The 18,226-nt window shown below is 30.1% G+C and overlaps 1 long non-coding RNA gene across 1 annotated transcript in view; it reads right to left on the bottom strand.

Moving 5' to 3' along the window:
- The window catches only part of LOC149969079 (uncharacterized), a 162,732-nt gene that overhangs the window by 41,041 nt on the left and 103,465 nt on the right, over positions 1-18,226 (bottom strand). The gene's annotated exons all lie outside the window — the stretch shown is intronic.

Below are 18,226 nucleotides of genomic sequence, written 5' to 3'. Positions count from 1 at the left end.
AACACTGTAATTAGCGGATTGCGAGATTTAGGCACCGTATGGTACCACAGGGAATTGCGTTTTGGGTATGTTGTTATAAACATCTTATTTGAATCAGATTTGTATTGATTTTTTAAAGGATTTCATGCCCGTTTTACTTGACAAATTAACTATTAATTTATCATCTAAATTAATCATCTAAATTTAAATTTTAATTAATCATCTAAATTAATCATAAATTTAAATTTTAATTAATCATCTAAATTAATCATAAATTTAAATTTTAATTAATCATCTAAATTAATCGTAAAAATTAAAATTTTAATTAATCATCTAAATTAATCATAAATTTATTTAATTATAATTTAATCATCTAAATTAATCATAAATTTAATTATTAATTAATCATCTAAATTAATCATAAATTTAATTATTAATTAATCATCTAAATTAATCATAAATTTAATTATTAATTAATCATCTAAATTAATCATAAATTTAATTATTAATTAATCATCTAAATTAATCATAAATTTAATTATTAATTAATCATCTAAATTAATCATAAATTTAATTATTAATTAATCATCTAAATTAATCATAAATTTAATTATTAATTAATCATCTAAATTAAAAATTAATCATCTAAATTATTAATTAATTAAATTTATGATTAATTTAGATGATTAATTAATAATTAAATTTATGACTAATTTAGATGATTAATTAATAATTAAATTTACGATTAATTTAGATGATTAATTAATAATTAAATTTATGATTAATTTAGATGATTAATTAATAATTAAATTTATGATTAATCTAAATTAGTCATAAATTTAATTAATATAAATTAGTCAACTAATCATAAATTTAATTATTAATTAATTATGTAAATTAATCATAAATTTAATTATTAGTTAATAATGCAAATTAAACATACATTTAATTAATTACTAATGTAAATTAATTATAAATTTAATTAATTACTAATGTAAATTAATCATAAATTTAATTAATTACTAATGTAAATTAATCATAAATTTAATTAATTACTAATGTAAATTAATCATAAATTTAATTAATTACTAATGTAAATTAATCATAAATTTAATTAATAATGCAAATTAATCATAAATTTAATTAATTTTTATTTCCTCTGAATAGATCTTTGTATAAAGTAACGTGGCTCTTAACGTCACAGTCTTACTTTTACAAGCCTACAAGCGCGGGCTACAGTCGTCAGTGGAATATAGCTTTTTTTAGCGCGCGTGCAAATCGCTCGTGCGAAGAATACACTAATAAAGATGGGTCTTGTGACGTATGAGCAACATTTTAACAATTTGGGCAAGACCACTTTTTATTTTATAAAACCAAATATTGTACATTTTGATAAATACATCGAAGTATAACTGGTGATTTTAACTATCTTGGTTTCTAATAAATAGTATTTTCCACCTGTGAATTAAGGTTCGTTATGTCATCAATGTTGTCTGCCATATTGTCGGTACCTTCAAAGAGACACCTCAATATATGCAGACAAGTAAGCAAAAGCAGTCCTAACCTTCAACTTAATTTTTTTTTAAATCATCGGAAATTATGTGTTACAAAATGTCGAAAAATGGTGTAATTCCCAAAAATACGTACTTCTGAACTCTTTACTTTTAAATTTCTCATTATGCATAGCAACCTAAATAATTTGTTTAGAAAATTAATTTTCGTTATGAGTTAAAAATGATCAAGAATTTAAATTCAAAATTGTTTAATTCCAAAAAATACGGTTTTATAAACTCTTCACTTGTAAATTACTCATTACACAATAACAACTTAAACCATTTGTTTATAAAATTAATTTTCGTTATAGGTTTAAAAATGACCAAAAAATTTAAAATTATCATTCCAAAACATATACGTCGCTATTAATAATTTATCACATTACAATGGAATGTTACGAATACCGGGTTCATACAACATTTGGAAAATTAATTTCCCTGATATTTCCAGGTTTTCTCCTGGAAATTTCCCTGATATTTCCAGGTGCTAAAACACCGTATGTTTTCGTTTAATCGAAAAAATATATATATATCATTATTAAGGCGCTTCCAGACTCAAACGAATTTCCCTGATATATCCAGGTTTTGGTTAAATATTTAAAATTTCCCTGATATTTCCCGGATTTTTTTAAAAGAATCTGTTTCACTGATATCTCCAGGTTTTCCAGGTTTGTATGAACCCTGGAATAGTTCTTTTAATGAAGTACCGTGGCCTTCTTGTTTTAATGTGGCTCTGACGTCACAGTCTCTTACTTTGACAAGGCTACGAGCGCGCGCTACAGTCACGAGGAGGAATATAGCTTTTTCTAGCGCGCGTGCGAAAATAATATACTAATAAAGCTGTATCTTGTGACGTAAGAGCAACATTTTAACAAGTTGGGCAAGACCACTTTTAATATAAAATCAACCATTACGTTATTTTTAATGACGAATAAAAATCATATTCCGAGAATATTAGCAAACGTATATTTGGGCACTTTCCCAACATCGTGAAACCGGTTTCGCAGGGGAAATATTTCTTATACGTTCTAGCCGAGAATCAATCAACAAATCACACGCGATCTTGACACGAAAACCAACGCTGGTTTTAACATTATAGAAAATGAGTTTTATTTGGGGAAATTTCTATATATATATTTATATATTGGACAACATTTCCTCTGGGCTACGACCCTCCTCGCAAGTCTTTTCAAATCGAATACGCCCAAAATATATTATTATTATTATAAAGTACAGAGGCGTTGGGAGTTTTTAGATGAGTTTCGAAACATTTCTGTTAAGGTAAAAGTTTCGAGTTTAATAGTTTAATCGTGATTTTCACGCCGATACGAAAAATCGACCCAATTTATATCGGTTCAAATATAAATAATTGTTTTTCTCACCCTGAACGAAACGTGTACGAAATTAATAAACATGTAATTGAGTGAATTGAGCTATTTTGAATGACCCAAGGGATTTCCTTCTGTAGCTATTTTCTAAGCCAAAATAATAAAGCGTTAACAATAACAATTAATTAACGTCGATACTTTTTAACATTTTCATTTTAAAACCGCTAAGTTAAAAGGAACCACCTATGGACTGCATTGTAAAGGAAGATAAAATTAGCGAATAAGTAGATTAGTCCATTATGAAAAGGGATAATAAAGCTAAACCCTAAACAAATTTGGAGAAATTTAAAAACTTACTAATAGCTCGTACCGATAGGTCTTCGAGCAAACAAAAAGACGCGAAATTCGGACCAAATGATGAAAATAATCGACGGATTTGAATGGGCGGAAATTTATTTTTCAAAATTACCCGACTGATTTGTATGGGCGGAAATTTATTTTTCAAAATTACCCGACTGATTTGTATGGGCGGAAATTTATTTTTCAAAATTACCCGACTGATTAGAGTGGGCGGAAATTTATTTTACAAAATTATCGACGGATTTGTATGGGCGGAAATTTATTTTTCAAAATTACCCGACTGATTAGAGTGGGCGGAAATTTATTTTACAAAATTATCGACGGATTAGTGTGGGCGGAAATTTATTTTACAAAATTATCGACGGATTAGTGTGGGCGGAAATTTATTTTACAAAATTATCGACGGATTAGTGTGGGCGGAAATTTATTTTACAAAATTATCTATAATAATATCAATAATAACCCAATTTAAATCCCTAATTCTCAGATTAAGAATTATAATGTTTATACATATGGTAAATTTATCGTTTAACAAAAACCAATAGGCTTACACAAAAAGTTGGCAACGCTAATGAAAATGAAAACGCTGCACTACACAAAAACAACACGGACTCGCTATGCCCAAGTTCACAAAAAATAATACGGTTTACTAAAAAAACTTAAAAGTAGAAAACCTAGACCTAGAAAATCCTTTATATTCCAACCAAGGTAGGGGAGTTTTCTTATACAGTATATAATATATGGGGTTAGTAACGTAAAAGCGTTATCAAAAGAGGGACATAATGTAAAACGAATGTCGTAGATTTAACCTTAAAACTAACTTTCCCCAATAGTAGCTGGTAAGGTTTTCGAAAAGGGCATTTTTCAGAAAATGTTAAAAAAAGGCAAAATGTGGAGGTGGGCGGTCGAAACAGCGTTCGTGACCGTTTCAACAGAGATAAAAAAGGTCGTGGCAGGGTGGGCGTTGAATCAAATTCTTCGCTAGATGACGCCACTGTTATTAAATATCTATGGCGGCACCGACCTAGTAGAGTCGGCTCCCTTTTCGTCATTTTGGAGAGGATGTGGAAAATGTTCAGGTTAGAACAATCACGTATTGGATATTAAATCAAACGCCTTGTCGTCCACATTAGATATGAAGCTCACCTTGCTCAAAAATGGTCATTTGTTTGTGGAATTTCAGGACTTTTTGAAAATGCGTAGTTCTTAGACACAAAGGAATTAAAGGTGTGGGTGGTATGCCAAACCGGATCACAACTTTCACGCCTTTACAATAATGGGTATTTTTAACACATGGCAAATAGTTACGGAACTATTAATTTTCTTAGATTTTTGCCGAGTGCAACTATCGCGAAAAGTTCGGTACAAATTTTTTAAGAATGAAAATGTCTAATTACTATTAAAAATAATATTAAATTATTATTATTATTATTATTATTTTTTTTATTTTTTATTTTTTGTTCGCAATGATTTACAATAAAAGAAACTATTTACATTTATATACAACTATTTATTATTATTATTATTATTATTATTATTAAAAATAATATTAAATTATTATTATTATTATTATTATAAAAAATATTAAATTAGTATTATTACTATTATTATTATTAAAAATAATATTAAATTAGTATTATTATTATTATAAATAATATTTTAATTCCATTTATAGCCTTAAAGGTTTATTAGGTGAATTTTATTCTTAGAGGCGAAATAAATTAATTATTATATAGTATTAATAAATATAACTAGAAATATTAAAAAGTTACATTAAAATTTAATAATGTATTACGTAAATTATATTCTCAGAAAAGAGTGTGAAATTGAACTATTTAAAAGAAATAATTGTAAAACCTATACAATAATTTCACATAATCTTCTAAGAATAAAATTGAAGATCTTTTTGATATTTAAAATTAGTAGTTTTTAGTACTGTACAATAATTTCCCAAATTCTTTACTAAGAAAAGAATACATTTAAGAGATAAAGGCGTAGCGTGGAATTTATAAAACACAATCTTCCTATCCGTGGAAATGAAGGAAATTTTATACTTTATTGATATTTAATCTCCTCATCAAAAATATTTGGAATTCCTGCACGATTTTCCAAGATCGGGTATCTCGTTACTTTGCTCTTTACCCCGTTACAAACTACAAATGACATTAGATCGACATTACTCGTACAACTTTATTTACAAACGCGAAAAAAAATATGACTCACAGTCAGCGTTGACGGTAGAATATTGCCAGAAAATACTACTGAAATATGCCGTGGTTAATTTCTAACCAACAACCCCAAAATAGACGAAAAACCCAAATGAATTTACAAGATTTTCTACGGAGTACTAACAGATGCGGCTATTCAAAAAAAAATTTAAAAATAATTCGTTGAAAGACGGGGAACGTGCCAGTCAAGTGATAGTTTAATGGAAGGCAAGGAAGGAGGTACAGTTTACTGCGCGTGAGCTAGACTTCACCATCCAGTGGTAGACTAGAATTTGTCTACGTCAAAGATGCGCCATGTAACGCGCTCGGCCGAGCGTCTGCTTTTAATACGTACACGAGTCACCTGCTCGCCTTATCAATTAGGATTCGACAGGACCCCCTCTTTCCAACGTACCACCAAGTAACCGATAGAGACACTAAAGGTTACCTCGCACTGAGAGTGGGAGCCAGCGTAACTTTATCCAATACTAAACAAGTAACGGAGGAACTTTTAGGTGTCTAATGGAATGTCACCTGATACCGTTTATTAACGTTGGAAAGACCGCCATGAAGCTTTTTACTGTAATATTAGGTTACGTAAAAAGCTTCAATTACAGTTACCTGACACTTCACCCAAGGCTGGGCGTATTTAGGACTTAACTATAAGGTAACAACGCCAGAGGAAGCCATAAAAGTAAGAATTTCTTCACGCATTGCGGGAGACTTGGTCGACCAAAAAATACATCGCCCCTTTTAGTTCGGTCACGCAGAACGCTTTGCAGCGCGTACAAAGGTTGGGATATACAATTTACCCATTGAAAAATACCCGTAAATCAGGCATCATTGGTACTGACAAGCTAATTGGAATCGTAAACCAAGTCAACTTGACCACAATAACGTTAGAAATAATAGTAAGCCAGCAGCTTTGGTACCACTGTCAAATAAAAGTAAGTAAACCAAGTCCACTTGACCACAATTACGTTACAAATAATGGTGAGCCAGCAGCTTTGGCACCACTGCCAATTCAAAGTAAATAAAAGTATATTAAAGGGTAAACCGCGACTGGTATTCTGTTTGGGCGACGTTGACTGTACCCCATATCCGGTAGTAATCGGTATTATCGGGTAAACTTTGTTTTTCTTCCAACACCGGTTAGTTACGGAGGTTGTAAGCAATGTTAAAACAGCCTAAACACAAGAGCCAGGATTATTTACTCATAAGAACAACACAGCTGCGAACCAGACTGACGAGTTGGCACTCTTGAGAGACCAAATCCATCGGTTTAACACCAATTTCTGGGCTTTGCAAGATACAATTCAATGGGTGTAGCGCAATTGGCTCTAAATGGAGATGATTAAATTTTGGAAATGTTGATTCATATGGCAGAATAACCAGTGGACAAGGAATGAGCAGGTGCTACCTGCCTAGTCTGCGATATTTTCAACACGGGATTTTTAAAATTTAAGATTTCATAGCTGAATAATCGTGGTCGAATTTCCAGATGTTTAATTTCGTTATAATCAAAACGGAATTATAAAATTTTATATTTTTTGACGGAATCTTAGTCGAATTTAACACGTTTAATTTTGATATATTCAAAATGGAATTTTAATTTCCTATTTTATGGCTGAATCTTGGTTGAATTTCCAGATGTTTAATTTCGATGTATTCAAACACGGATTCTAATATTTAAATTTTAGATTTCGTGAACCATTTTTGCTCGAATTTCAGGATATCAAATTTCAATATTGTCAGAAAAGGGAATTTAAAATTTCAATTAAAAATTTTGTGGCGATTTTTACTCGTATTTGAACGATTAGAAATTTCAATATTTTTGTAACGTACTTTAGACGTATTCTTACGGGAAAAACATTACCTTCAGAGTAGGAAATCGTTTTGTCTATGGATTGTGGAGATTAAAGTTTTAATTATTATCACTCTGATAACGGGCAAGTCTAGCCTGGAATAAATCATCGCTTGATAAGAGAAATATTTGAGTGAATCATGGATACAACAGCAAGAATTTATTGTGTAACCGAGAATGCCGCACCTTGTTCATTGGTGGCGTTTTTACTTATCTCTCGCACCAATATATCGGCCTATTTTTCTAATATCGGTATCGACTGAAAAATATTTTCAGAAAAACATTTAAAAATAATAAAATTATCGATTAACTATTAATGATAATATTTTATTTGATTGACTGCGCCACGTACGAAAGACTTTAGAAGCTAGATTATTCCTTTTTTTAGACAGGTGGTTACGAGTGTAAACAAATAAACAACCACGAGCCAGACTTTAGAAGCTAGATCATTCCTTTTTTTAGACAGGTGGTTACGAGTGTAAACAAATAAACAACCACGATATTCGATTTAGAGGTCGGTAACGGTTAATTATTATCCATGTTTAAATTGATTTTTTTCGGGAAAAAATGTAAACAAAGAAATTTACCGGTTAATATTTCGGAAAATGATTAAAAAACATGTATTATTCGTAAAATTTGAGCTTTTTATCGAAAAAAACGTCGTTTTTCCAATTAATTTTACAAATTTATCAAAAAATTAATCGGATAATACAGAAATATAAATTACTTGATCAAAACGTTTTACGAATAATTTTGGGAGCTTTATCTATTGAATAAAAGTTAACCATCCCCGACCTCTAATTCGATTTGTGATAGAAAATATGTATCACGTAAAATGAAAAGAAACATATTCGGATATGCTCTTGCAAACTTGTTTTCATGAAAAATTAAAATAAAATGGTATGACAGTGAACGGTCTTTAACGATGATTTTATCATATACACTACTGTTATGATAGCCAACTTTGTTAATATTGGCAGATATATCGTCCACGAATAATTTATTTCTGAAATCGATGATTACTTGGCCCAATCGGGCGGGAAAACCGTCAATCTGGCAACTCTAGACTGCCATAGACCCCGATGCAGGTGCGCCGCCGAAGGTTTAAAATACAAGGCTACCAGATTTTCCTTTGATATCAGTATCTTTGCAGCTTTAACAAACATGTAGTTCTTTATCACGTCTGTTGGTATTTAGTGTGTACTCTTAACGTCTTAAGCTCCTAGACGTCCTACAATGAAAACTAAATTTCATATAAATACCGCCCGGGTTGGACATAAGGATAGTTTTTTTTGTAGTCAGCCTGACTAGCGACTCACGAGCCTCCTACCTTAATTTATTTTAATAGTCACTGACGAGTGGGGGTAGAGATCGGCGTTTGAATAAGAAATTATCCAATTATTAAATTTTATTCATAACCGACAATTATGCAAAAAATATCAGAAAAACAGATTATTTTTTAATGTTAATCGTTGTCTATTCGTATAAATTGTTCCTAAATAACCAGTTAACCAAAATTTTTATGATTAATCGAAATTGTTGCCGGTTAATTTATTTGTTCCACCGATCTCAAAGTGCGGGTAAAAATGGGGGTATAAAAACAAGGACAGCCAACATTTTCCATTAACCGTCAGAATTCAAATAGGAATTTATTATCTCTTAAGTTACATGGTTTTTTTTTTAAATAAAATGGGATTGATGAATGATGAATTTATGACACGCCACATTCGCCATTATTTATGAATATTTAGGTAAATTTATCACTAGTCAAATTGACTATTGAGTTCCCAGATTTCGACTAATTTATTTATTTTACAGGGTTGCCACAAAATTTTCAGATTCAAATTTCCTGACTATTCCCTGTTTTCCCTGACCATTTTAAGAGATTTTCCCTGACTTATTAAGGCCAAATTTTTTTTTATATTTTACTTTTATCAGAAGTTAATAAATTTTATGGACTTATATTTCAGTTAAAAGGTTAATGCCATGTTGAAAAAATTAGCCAAACAATCAAAGAAATAAATGATAATCATAGAATTTGTCATAGAGCTAGAGTTAAATTACCTTCAAAAAGTGCCAAGATAAAATTGAATTACCTGACTTTTCCCTGAATTTTTAGGCCCATTTTTAAATTCCCTGACTTTTCCCTGATTTCTGTTTTCCCTGACGTGTGGCAACCCTGTTTTAGTAGTGTGACTAGTGCCTTACGTCCAACCCTCGCCGCCGCCGTTAAATTTTGGTTCAACACCGCCGGTCAAAATTTCGCGGCGTTGGGGTCTATAGTGCCACATTCTCTGTCAACTCCAAATGTATTCTTGCAACAAGATTTATTTTCGCAACCCGTTGAGATGATACGGCACCCGGAGCGTACTTACCGAGTTCCAAGAACTATGAATAGTATGTTATCGGCAAACACGGGTAAAGCGACTAGTCGAACGATATTTAATGGGCCTCTTTGAAAGATAACAAAGCTCTCAATACATTCGCCGCTTTATCAGTCGGGCCTCCTTTGCCCCCCTTAATAATCCCCACCCGGCTAAATATAAACTCGTGGTCTTATTGATTAAAATATAATTTATTCTTACCCCCCCCCTTTCCTCGACAATCGTTGGAATCGCAATAACAATAGCGCCATTTCTATCGGTTTTGATACGATTTGATGACAAACCTATTTATTGTTAAATAAAGGTGTGTTGACTTCCTCAAAATGGTTATCTGTCTCCCCGTATTCTGATCAAACAAAATACTGAAAGGCTTCCAACTTAATAAGCGATCGTTATGACCATATTTGTTCAGGGATATTTTTGAATCCTGTTATTTATTATGGATTATTCAGATTCGAAATTAGTTTTATTACCAAGGTTAGAGTACAATTTAAAATTTTCTGAAGAAATATTGCGCTTTAAAACAGTGTTGGCCAATTTAAATCACGTAATATTTTAAAAAATCTTTGATTTAAATCATACAATGTATTTCAATGGTGGAATAAAAATTGGCAAAAATTAAAATATATAAATCTGACGAAACTAAAATATTAATTAGTAATTAAATTTAATTAAGATTATAATTATACAGGAAAAGAGTCATTAATTGTATAACAATCAATAAATTAAAAAAATCGATTGATTTGATTTTTATTAAAAAATGCAAGTGCCAACCCTGGTTTAAAACCTAGCAATTGCTACAAGTCGCCATGGTTACCCTAATAAGAAAGTTTCAACAAAATCTAACACACGAGGGTGGTCCTTTGACGTCATACTTCAGAGTGACCTCGGTGACCTATGACGTCAGTTTACGCTTCCCTTTGTTGTGACAAGTACCATTATAATAGTTAATTTTAAATCCGATAGATGGCGGTGAGGGTATTGAAACTCGCTTTTTGGAAAATATATTAAATGTCAAGAATATATTCAATGCGGTATTTTTCATAAAAATAGTTAAATTTCAACTTTTTTTTCACTTTGGAAATCCCAAAATCTCAAAAACCAAGATTTCACTTTGGAAATCCCAAAATCTCAAAAACCAAGATTTCACTTTGGAAATCCCAAAATCTCAAAAACCAAGATTTCACTTTGGAAATCCCAAAATCTCAAAAACCAAGATTTCACTTTGGAAATCCCAAAATCTCAAAAACCAAGATTTCACTTTGGAAATCCCAAAATCTCAAAAACCAAGATTTCACTTTGGAAATCCCAAAATCTCAAAAACCGAGATTTCCTTTTGAAAATCCCAAAATCTCAAAATAAACCAAAAACTAAAAATCATCATAAAAAATCGCTCTCTAAAATCCCAAAATCAGAACGGTACTTCCGAAATTACCTTTAGAATCAAATTTCCGAAAATTCTCAAAATGGGAAATTTTTCAGGAATCGGGACCAAGAAACCCCGAAAAAAAAGCTACTTACACCCCTCCCAAAAAAACACCGATATAGCCCCCACCCTTCTCCCACACGCGGTTATTCCAGAAGCGTCTTGACCAGAAAAAATATAATGCACGAAAAGAAATCCGCGCGGATAGCTTAGCTGCTCCACCCAAAGCGATCGCCGCCACCAAGAAAGTAACTAAAGAAAGGTAGTTCGAGCTAAAATACCGGTTGCAATACCCTCCTTTCAGAACGCATGGAGGGTTGGGGGGGTATAAAAGGGGTGTTTCCCATCGACCAAAAGCGTGGGGGGCCAAAATTACTCTCCCCTTTCGCACCCATTACGATCTATCAATCATACATCAGGATCGACGAGGGAGGGGAGCAAGCTATGTTATAAATAATGCCTATTGTACAGGCCGTATACGTTACCGATTAAGGTAGCAGACGTTAAGCAAATTACTGTACAGGGTTTTCGGATAGTATCCCGAAAGATGTTTTATTAGATAAAAATCACAAATTGTCCAGGGTGTACAAAACAATTCCCAAATTGGCCAGGGTGTACAAAAACAATTCCCAAATTGTCCAGGGTGTACAAAAACAATTCCCAAATTGGCCAGGGTGTACAAAAACAATTCCCAAATTGTCCAGGGTGTACAAAAACAATGCCCAAATTGTCCAGGGTGTACAAAAACAATTCCCAAATTGTCCAGGGTGTACAAAAACAATTCCCAAATTGTCCAGGGTGTACAAAAACAATTCCCAAATTGTCCAGGGTGTACAAAAACAATTCCCAAATTGTCCAGGGTGTACAAAAACAATTCCCAAATTGGCCAGGGTGTACAAAAACAATTCCCAAATTGGCCAGGGTGTACAAAAACAATTCCCAAATTGGCCAGGGTGTACAAAAACAATTCCCAAATTAGCCAGGGTGTACAAAAACAATTCCCAAATTGTCCAGGGTGTACAAAAACAATTCCCAAATTGTCCAGGGTGTACAAAAACAATTCCCAAATTGGCCAGGGTGTACAAAAACAATTCCCAAATTGGCCAGGGTGTACAAAAACAATTCCCAAATTGTCCAGGGTGTACAAAAACAATTCCCAAATTGTCCAGGGTGTACAAAAACAATTCCCAAATTGTCCAGGGTGTACAAAAACAATTCCCAAATTGTCCAGGGTGTACAAAAACAATTCCCAAATTGTCCAGGGTGTACAAAAACAATTCCCAAATTGTCCAGGGTGTACAAAAACAATTCCCAAATTGTCCAGGGTGTACAAAAACAATTCCCAAATTGTCCAGGGTGTACAAAAACAATTCCCAAATTGTCCAGGGTGTACAAAAACAATTCCCAAATTGTCCAGGGTGTACAAAAACAATTCCCAAATTGTCCAGGGTGTACAAAAACAATTCCCAAATTGTCCAGGGTGTACAAAAACAATTCCCAAATTAGCCAGGGTGTACAAAACAATTCCCAAATTGGCCAGGGTGTACCAATAAAATTCTGCTGGGTGGGTCGACATTTTTACCCTCATTTTAATATAGACTTAAATAAGACTAAGTTGAATATTTTCAAGAATTTCTACCCAAAAATAATATAAACCTAATAAATTTAAAATACCCCAGAAATATTCAATTAAGTGATCCATCGAATAACATAAAACTCACAACATTCTAGACAAATCAAGCAATTTAAATAGCTTAAAACCAAATGGATTTCAAAACCCTAATTTAAACCAAAACAATGAAAGCGTTCAGTTATCGTGGGGAGTACGGCAAGCTTGTAATATTTAATCGAAGTTGTGGAGTAAGGGTGGGGTGCTAGCTAAGAGTCTTGGTATAATCCAATCACCCTGTAACGGTACGAAAGGGTTCGCGGGAACAGGAGGTGGCGTTGGATTAAAAACTAGGAAGAGCCAAGGGGGACATTGCGGGCCATCGATCGAGGTCTCTTTGTGGAGGGGGAATCTTAAAAAGAGGCCATTGTCTTTCCGATGCTCGCGCTAAGGGGGGAGGGGGGGAATTGAAACGACTGCGCGGGGGGGGGGGGGAATAACCCAAGTATTTCCTTACTTTCGTATTATAACAAGCAAAAATGTTCTTCGTTCCATTGTAACCGGTTTGATATTAGGCATTCTTATATTATTAAGTGCAGCGACACCCCCCCCCCCCCGTTATTATTTTTCATTAATAAATGAGCCTTACTATTATTTCTTGAACACAAAAGGGAGCAGCTTTGTTTGATTGATTGAGAACCGCAGACATTTTTTTACCCTGCCCTGCCAGTCGCGCTAACATTTCGTTATTGTTCGAGTTTGCAAGTGTTAAATCAATTTATATTTAATTGGAATAAATTAGAACACGATTTTACGAAATAGTCGGTTTTTTATCGACATAAAAGTAGTTACGCCCAGGTACGTTAAGTTTTTTTGCAGTTTAATAGTTTTAAATCTGAATTTGAAGTAAATTATTTTGAAATTTATTTCAATAACAATTTTAAGTTCAATGAAAATCTAATATTTTAAAAACATATAAAAAAGATACCAAATTTTGAAAACTTAATAATTTAAAGTTGGCTGACTTAAGTTAATTTCCATTTAAATCTGTTAAATAAGTTATTTTCAAATTTATTTAAATCTGGATTTAAAGTAAGTTATTTTTAAATTTAGTTAAATCACAATTTTAAATTCAATGAAAATCTAATATTTTAAAAATAGCAACCAAATTTTGAAAATTTAATAGTTTAAAGTTGGCTGACTTAAATTAATTTCATTTAAATCTGGATTTAAAGTAAATCATTTTTAAATTTATTTAAATCACAATTTTAAGTTCAATAAAAACTGGTATTTCAAAAAAATTGTTGCCTTATTTAAATGTTTTTTTTAGATAATTTATTTAAATCACTGTATTTAAGGTTTAATATAAAAACTGATTTTATAAAAATTTGTTTGCCGATTTAAATATTTTTAAAGTTTAATATTTTAAAATATATATATATATTTTGAAGTTAATTAAATTTTCAATATATTTTGAAGTTAATTAAATTTTCAATATATTTTGAAGTTAATTAAATTTTCAATATATTTTGAAGTTAATTAAATTTTCAATATATTTTGAAGTTAATTAAATTTTCAATATATTTTGAAGTTAATTAAATTTTCAATATATTTTGAAGTTAATTAAATTTTCAATATATTTTGAAGTTAATTAAATTTTCAATATATTTTGAAGTTAATTAAATTTTCAATATATTTTGAAGTTAATTAAATTTTCAATATATTTTGAAGTTAATTAAATTTTCAATATATTTTGAAGTTAATTAAATTTTCAATATATTTTGAAGTTAATTAAATTTTCAATATATTTTGAAGTTAATTAAATTTTCAATATATTTTGAAGTTAATTAAATTTTCAATATATTTTGAAGTTAATTAAATTTTCAATATATTTTGAAGTTAATTAAATTTTCAATATATTTTGAAGTTAATTAAATTTTCAATATATTTTGAAGTTAATTAAATTTTCAATATATTTTGAAGTTAATTAAATTTTCAATATATTTTGAAGTTAATTAAATTTTCAATATATTTTGAAGTTAATTAAATTTTCAATATATTTTGAAGTTAATTAAATTTTCAATATATTTTGAAGTTAATTAAATTTTCAATATATTTTGAAGTTAATTAAATTTTCAATATATTTTGAAGTTAATTAAATTTTCAATATATTTTGAAGTTAATTAAATTTTCAATATATTTTGAAGTTAATTAAATTTTCAATATATTTTGAAGTTAATTAAATTTTCAATATATTTTGAAGTTAATTAAATTTTCAATATATTTTGAAGTTAATTAAATTTTCAATATATTTTGAAGTTAATTAAATTTTCAATATATTTTGAAGTTAATTAAATTTTAAATATATTTTGAAGTTAATTAAATTTTAAATATATTTTGAAGTGACTTAATTCAATTTTAAATATATTTTGAAGTGACTTAATTCAATTTTAAATATATTTTGAAGTGACTTAATTCAATTTTAAATATATTTTGAAGTGACTTAATTCAATTTTAAATATATTTTGAAGTGACTTAATTCAATTTTAAATATATTTTGAAGTGACTTAATTCAATTTTAAATATATTTTGAAGTGACTTAATTCAATTTTAAATATATTTTGAAGTGACTTAATTCAATTTTAAATATATTTTGAAGTGACTTAATTCAATTTTAAATATATTTTGAAGTGACTTAATTCAATTTTAAATATATTTTGAAGTGACTTAATTCAATTTTAAATATATTTTGAAGTGACTTAATTCAATTTTAAATATATTTTGAAGTGACTTAATTCAATTTTAAATATATTTTGAAGTGACTTAATTCAATTTTAAATATATTTTGAAGTGACTTAATTCAATTTTAAATATATTTTGAAGTGACTTAATTCAATTTTAAATATATTTTGAAGTGACTTAATTCAATTTTAAATATATTTTGAAGTGACTTAATTCAATTTTAAATATATTTTGAAGTGACTTAATTCAATTTTAAATATATTTTGAAGTGACTTAATTCAATTTTAAATATATCTGAAGTGACTTAATTCAATTTTAAATATATTTTGAAGTGACTTAATTCAATTTTAAATATATCTGAAGTGACTTAATTCAATTTTAAATATATCTGAAGTGACTTAATTCAATTTTAAATATATCTGAAGTGACTTAATTCAATTTGAAGACTAGTGCGAAGGTACCCACAAAAAAGGACAATTCCGGGCGCCGAAATTAGCCCCTGAATTATGAGTCATGACACCGAGAAACGCCAGAAAAACAATTATAATTACTAAAAGAACGCGCGTTTCCAAGCCCGAATTAAGGCGACTCTTTTGAATTAAGAATTACGAGCGAAATCATCAACACTGCGACCTCAATTTGCTAACGATTACGAAGAACAAAAGTAGATGTAGAACAAAAGACCAAATAAACTAATACCTTAAGGACACGTATGTCACTAGTTAAGTTACAAGATTACTAGCTGTATCATTAGCATAGAGGGATTTTGCTTATTTCAGCGTAATAATTACATCATGTCTTGTTTAGTGACTAAATATCACTAAGAAGTTTCTTCGAAACTGTGTCAATAGTTTAACCAAAGCACAAATATTAAATGGACTAATTTAATTTGCATAAAATGTTTAAATATTAATTTAAATCTGTTGTAAATATCGAAACTTCTGCTACACTTTAAATACAGTCTTTTGTAAAATGTAATTTCATTATTATTACAATTATGTAATTCCTATAATCGTGTGAATTTATCAATACTGAATTTTAAGTATTTTTTTAAATATGAGAATTTTTCTATAATCTTGGTAATTTGATTTTGATTTTCAAATATAACATTTCATTAGAACATATTTCTTGATTTGACATTTAAACTAAATTGGTTCCATAATATTACAAGGTTGGCAGTTTCAAGTTCCAACTTATTTAGTGACCAATTTTTTTAATTTTAAGCCAATATATTATAAAATTCTGATATTTCCTTGATTTTTTGACTAATTTTCAAAATTCCCAGACAAAATTTGGACCCATACCCAAATTTCTAGGTATTGTGGCAACGTTATTTAATTATTACAAAAAATATATCTCCTAGTGGTGTTTTAAAAATAAACTAGTAATATTAATTTTACAAGGAAAATATCAAACAACTGTCATAATTCATATGAAAACCAACTTCCTAAGTAGATAATAAAACTTAAGGAAGCTAAACGTTCCCAAGAAACAATTATGAATCAAACGACCTAACCTTACGAATTAACTGAATTAATTTAATACGAAATCCATCAAGACTACGTAGGTAGTACCATAAGTAACATAATAACCATAAGTTTGCCAATTAGGAAAAAATTACGTTATTTTGTTATTTATGGTAGTACCCACATATTTCCATAAATATTAAATATAATCGTTGCAACAAAAATAGCAAATTTATGACCCACAACTGAAAATAAAAAACCCAGATACAAATAAAACAGTCATAATAACTTTAACCTAGCCCTACTTTTATTTTGGTGTGTCTTAAATATTCAGAATAAGGAAAACTATATCTATATCTGCAGGGTATGGGTTGCTGTGTTTTTTTTGGCGTAGGAAAATATGAATATGTAATATCGATTGTTAAGAATATGGGAAAAAGCAGAAAAAAGATATCGGTATATATATTATATAAAGTGAAAACCGTCAAAATGACTGAATATCAAGGCGTGGAGGGAGATAGGCGCAAAAAGTAGCAGGAAAAACCTTGACAGTTATAAAAGTTAGGCAGGCCCAGAATAAACAAAAGCAAAAGAAGGAAAGTAGATCAATTTCTTAGAAACCCGACAGGTCTAGAGGGGTGGGAATCAAATAGAGGTAACACGAAATCAACGATACCATATTTATATATCCCCCTAAATACCTTTTAATTATCGAGTGTACGTGTTTAATATCGCGACGGTAATCGCCGACTAAACGTGATTATGAAAAGGTCATCAAAGTCGTACGACACATTTTTACGACTCTAGAAGTACTGGTAGGAACGGACAAAGTTCTTTTTGAAAAAAAAATTGGGTGTTAAAACGATAAAATAGAAATAGGCGCAGTTGTAGAGCTAAAAGGGAGCAAAGCTCGACTGGAAAAAATCGATTCTGAGCGCAACTTTTCTTTACGCCGACTGAGTTTAAGGACCCCGAAAAGATTCGTTAGGCCTAGTCCTAACTGATAAATTTGATCAAGACGATGGTCCCATTTTTGAAACGATTAAAAAATTTGACAATTTTCTTAAATAAATCGAGCGTTAAAATTTATTTAACTTATTTAACCTCATTGATATTGCCTCGAGCGACTTAGGGGCGAAAGTCAACGAACGTCTTCGGTATTTTTGAAAACTATCATCAAACGGGCAAAAACCGCGTTCTTTCAAAAAACAAAACCCATGAAAAATTCAACGGTTAAGCCTTGGCGGACGCGAAATTTTGGCCCGAACATTTCTCACATTGTAACGAGTAAATACGCTCAAATAAATG

The sequence above is a fragment of the Leiobunum rupestre genome, chromosome 1 (assembly GCF_980474605.1).
Source record: "Leiobunum rupestre chromosome 1, qqLeiRupe1.1.hap1, whole genome shotgun sequence".
Lineage (NCBI taxonomy): Eukaryota > Metazoa > Arthropoda > Arachnida > Opiliones > Sclerosomatidae > Leiobunum > Leiobunum rupestre.
The sequence above is the reverse complement of the archived record's forward strand: the minus strand, read 5'-3'. Positions and strand labels throughout refer to the sequence as shown.